The sequence below is a fragment of the Zingiber officinale genome, chromosome 8A (assembly GCF_018446385.1).
Source record: "Zingiber officinale cultivar Zhangliang chromosome 8A, Zo_v1.1, whole genome shotgun sequence".
NCBI classification, from domain to species: Eukaryota; Viridiplantae; Streptophyta; class Magnoliopsida; order Zingiberales; family Zingiberaceae; genus Zingiber; species Zingiber officinale.
This window is the reverse complement of record NC_056000.1, coordinates 57,051,383-57,056,910: the sequence shown is the minus strand read 5'-3', so window position 1 is coordinate 57,056,910 and position 5,528 is coordinate 57,051,383.

The window sequence follows — 5,528 nt, the reverse complement described above, 5'->3', positions numbered from 1 at the left end:
GGTTAGCTATTTTCGCACTATTTTAAATCTGACCAGGCAAATTCAATGAGCTTTAGCGCTGGGCAGCCAATCAGAACCAGGTCGGGAGGTGTTCTCCTCGATTGACTTTGATTGTTACATCACCTTGACTTTGACTGTCATGTCATCTCCTGAGTCCACTTGTTACAACTCGTATCAATATTATAAAAGTTTTTTGTAAAATAATTTCTCCGCCTCTCAAATTATATAAGATTATCTAAAGGAGAAAGTAATTTCGAGGACCATCTTATAAGTCAATAGGTCATGAAATAAAAACTTAAGAGTGTCAGATTAAGTTAAAGAATTGAGTCATCAATTACTTGTAGGGGTGTAAGTAAACCAAGCCGCTCATGAACTATTTGAAACTTGATTCGATAAAAGCTCACTTGAACTTGTTTAATGAGGCTCGTTAAGATAAATAAACCAAGCTCAAGATTTATAATATTCGGCTCGCTAGCTCGTGAACATATTCGTTAGTAAGCTCATGAATAAATTTTCAAATGAAAAATAATAATTTTGCATCATGGTTGTCACAGCCCTACCCACTCGATCATACCATCGTGTGTGAGACGGCTGACTGGCGTCAGGGGTGACCAGGACATGTTGCATCATATGCACTGACCCCATTTATTGCTTGTGTTTGCTACACTTTATATGTTGCATATTTGGTGGATGCATTTGTTTGACATGCATACAGGATTTATGATACTCTAGGTCTGACGGCCTTGTTATCCCTATACCCAAGTCCTGGTTAGTACAGATACTCCTGCTCCTTACAGTTTTACATTTTTCATATGACATATACCCAGGAGACTGTACGCATATTTATTATTAGTTGTTATTTCTTACTATGCATGTCAGTAGTTACCCGATGAGAAGTTGACTCACCGTGTTGATATTATTATTTCAGGTTGAGGCTGTCCGGAGGACTTCCAGTCGCTAGTTCCCCCTCCAGATTGCGAGGATTTTTGTTTTAGATCTTTTCTTTGGTTTTCTTATTATGTTATCGTCTATGTTTCCAGACATGTATCTTTTTGGCACTTGGATCTTGTATGGTCTTTTATTATCGATGAGTTTTCAGCTGGTATATTTTTATACATGCCTGCTCGGACAGCAGAAGAGGTAGGTTTGGATGTATGTTGGTGATTTGAGTTTTATAGGTGTATTTGAGTAGGATATAAAATTTGAGTTTTATGGGTGCAGTTGAGTATTATATTGGAGATGATTTCCTTATTGTTGCTTAGGTTAGGATTTACTATTATACTGCGTGGTAGTCACTTTTATTTTATTGTATGTTTCCGGCCGTGTTGGTCGTGTATGGTTATGTTGTGAAAGAGTTTCAGATTGTCACCCGTACAAGGGAGATGCTGCCGAAATTTCCTCCGGCAGGGACTCCCCCGGGGTGTGATAGAACCCCTTATGTTCGACCTGATTACGGGTTGGTTAGCTTTTTTTCGCACTATTTTAAATCTGACCAGGCAAATTCAATGAGCTTTAGCGCAGGGCAGCCAATCAGAACCAAGTCGGGAGGTGTTCTCCTCGATTGACTTTGATTGTTACGTCACCTTGACTTTGACTGTCATGTCATCTCCTGAGTCCACTTGTTACAACTCGTATCAATATTATAAAAGTTTTTTGTAAAATAGTTTCTCCACCTCTCAAATTATATAAGATTATATAAAGGAGAAAGTAATTTCGAGGACCATCTTATAAGTCAATAGGTCATGAAATAAAAACTTAAGAGTGTCAGATTAAGTTAAAGAATTGAGTCATCAATTACTTGTAGGGGTGTAAGTAAACCAAGCCGCTCATGAACTATTTGAAACTTGATTCGATAAAAGCTCATTTGAACTTGTTTAATGAGGCTCGTTAAGATAAACAAACCAAGCTCAAGCTTTATAATATTCGGCTCACTAGCTCGTGAACATATTCGTTAGTAATCTCATGAATCAATTTTCAAATGAAAAACAATAATTTTGATATTGAATTTATAGATTTTATATTTTATTTATGAAAAATATAGATAAATATAATAACTTTATTTATTAGAATTAAATTGTAAATTTTAATAATATTATTATAATTTTCTCTAAATATATAATTTAATTTTTAATAAATATTTAAATTTATAATTTATATTTATTAAGTTCATTTAGACTCAACAAAAGCTCGAATAATCTCGTGAGCCACGAATATATTCATTAAATAAAGCTCGAGCTCGGCATGATTATAAATGAGTTAAACTCAAATATTTAAGAGTTCAGCTCGGCTCGATTACACTCCTAATCGCTTACTTTACTTACTCATGGGAATGTTCAATCTACACCTAAATCTTATCAAATTCAACAATTGTTTGCCATGACACTCATCAAAATAACAAATATTATGTCTGATCCGGTGGCAAGGAGCAGGGGCCCACAGAGGAAGGGGTCAATGGTACGAAATAGTCAAAGGTTCGACCAAGCAGGGAGGAATCTCTTGGCCGACCGGCCTGGGTAGACCCCGGACCGGTACGAATACAGCTCGACCTCGGGTCGAGTTTTCGACGCTCACCAGCTCTTTTATAGAGGAATCGCTATGCCGAGTAGCTGGGCTGCTATGCCGAACGGCAGAACGATTAGCTGGTGCCCCTATCCGAGTATATGACCAATCGGCCGGCTCACCCGATCCGAGGCACGTGTATACCCAGGCGCCCAGGAGGCCAAGCGATCAGCCCGACCGACCCGGTTAAAAACAAAGAGCTTAGAAGTGGACAAAAGGGGCAGCTAGTGATATCATTCTCGAGACGTCAGCCGCCGACAAGCAGCATAGTCGACGGCCGGGCCGTTCCAAAAATCGTATGGAGGAAGTTTCCGCTGCCATGACAGAGATATGCTCGGACAATTGAGGTATGGTGTCAGGCATGCTTTTCTGAGACAGTCATTCTAAAGTATGCTTTGCGAAGCATGCACGCCTTGGGAAGTGTGCACGCGCCTCTCTGGGGTCCTATATAAGGACCCTCGAACTTCGACGGAGGTATGATTTTTCTTCTATTCTACTGTAGCCACAGTCTCTGTTGAGCAATAACAGAAGGCCCAAGAAGAAAGGATAGCGCAACAGGCCGCCTCAGTCTCTAGAGGCCGAGCGGCCATGGAGGACCGACCGGAATAATATTCTACGTGGGCTCAGAACAAAGGGCAGACCGGCACACCGAGAGACGCGCTGGCCGCCCCCATTCCATTTCATCGGGCACTGTTCCAGACCCCATCGGAGCTGGCCCTAGCCAACCAGGGATCGTCCGATGAAGCGCCCGTGCGAGACGCCAGAAAGGGGAAGGCACCGCGTACAGAGTCATCTCCTGAGCGGGTCAATCGCCAGTTCTCTGAGGCGATTTTACGAGACCCGCTCCCGAAGCATTACGCTCCAATATCGATCGGGGAGTATAATGGCATAACTGATCCGGACGACCATCTCGATAAGTTCGATAACGCAGCTACTCTCCATCAATACACCGACGGAGTTAAATGAAGAGTCTTCCTCACTACATTATCCGGCTTGGCTCAACGCTGGTTCCGGAGGTTGCCGGATGGATCGATTAAGAGTTTCAGAAATTTCTGAACGTCATTCCTCCATCACTTTGCCAGCAGCTGACGCTATCAGAAGACTAGCGTCAGCCTCTTTTCCATGAAGTAAGGTCTGAAAGAAACTCTCTGAGCCTACATCCAGTGCTTCAACCAAGTAGCTATGGACATCCCCACGGTCTCGTCTGAGACCATGATGCATGCTTTTACACAAGGCTTAGTCGATGGGGACTTCTTCCGCTTGCTCATCAGAAAGCTGCCTCGCGACTACAACCACATGCTGAAAAAAGCTAGCGAGTACATTAACGTCGAGGAAGCACAAGCGGCCCAAAAGAAGGAAGCGACGGGCGAGCCCCCATCCTAAGTCGAACTGAGAACTCATGTCAACCATTAACCACCAAAAGGGCCACGTGCCGAGGGGATGGGGCCACCTCAAGATTTCAGATCACCCGCCGTTCAGCACATTGCGGCCGAGCGGCCTCGACAAAAGGGCAAGGTATGGACGCCCATGTTTTGCAAAATCCATCAATCAGCCACCCATAATACTCGAGACTGCCGAAGTCTCCCCCCGGTCAACGCCCGGCCGAGGAGCTATCGTCGCCGGTCTCCTTCACCGGACAGGCGAACTCAGCATCAACACGCGAGCGGCGAATAGTTCGGCGTTCACCGGAGCGGCACCATCATCGGCAGCAACATCACCAGCCAAGGGCCAACCCTCGAGTCTCCCACGAGCAAGCCGGACCATCTGCTCGGGAGGAAGAGAATAGAAGTAATTCCGCTCGGGGGGAAATCAATATCATCGCCGGTGGGCCAACAAATGGGGACTCAACCGAGACCGCAAGTCGTATGCCCGACGATTGGAAATACATCTGTTGGATGCAGCCAAGAGAAGGCAAGCGGGCCGGCGATCAACTTTGGGCCTGGCAACCTCGAGGAAGTCGAAGTGTCGCACGATGACACCCTCATCATCCGAGCGGTAATAGCAAACTATACTATTCATCGCATCTTTATTGACACAGGGAGTTCGGTCAACATAATCTTCAAGAAGGCATTAGACCAGCTCCAAATCGATAGGGCGAGCTACTACCGATAACCACGCCCTTGTTCGGATTCACGGGGAACGAAGTTCAGCCAGTCGGTCGATTAAGTTGGCCATTTCGCTCGAGGAAGAGCCACTCAGGAGGACACGGACTACCAACTTCATCGTTATGGATGCTTCCTCTGCGTACAACGTCATTTTGGGCCGACCGACCCTTAACGAGTTTCGGGCGGTCGTCTCAACTTTCCACCAGAAGATTAAATTCCCCGTGGAAGACCAAGTGGGAGAAGTTAAAGGCGATCAGTTGGCAGCACGGCATTGCTTTGTGGAGATGGTGCGAGCAGAGGCGAGGTCCGCTCGGAAAGCCCCCCGTATCGAGGTAAACACTATAATCAAGAGGTCGCTTACTTTTGTTTATGAAGAAAAGGAGGAGGTACAGATTCTTCCAGATCGACCGGAGGCCACAACGTTCATAGCTTCTGACCTGGAGGCAAGCCAGAAGAAGGAGCTGATCAGATGTCTCCAACAAAACCTAGATGTCTTCGCATGGTCTACGCACGAGCTGCTATGAATCTCGTCGAGCGTCGCGCGACACGAGCTACATGTCTGGTCGGACGCTCGGCCCGTCAAGCAGAGGAAGCGGGACTGTAGCGCCGAGCAGAACGTCATCATACGGGCAGAAGTTGAGAAGCTTTTGGAGGTCGACCACATACGCGAGGTGTAGTTCCCGAGCTGGCTCGCAAATGTGGTGCTACTCTCCAAGCCTGGCAACAAATGGAGAGTCTGCATCGACTTCCGCGACCTGAACAGGGCGTGTTCAAAGGATTTTTACCCACTGCCCCGGATTGGCCAAATGGTAGATTCGACCGTTGGGTGCGAACTGATATGCATGCTGGATGCATATCAGGGTT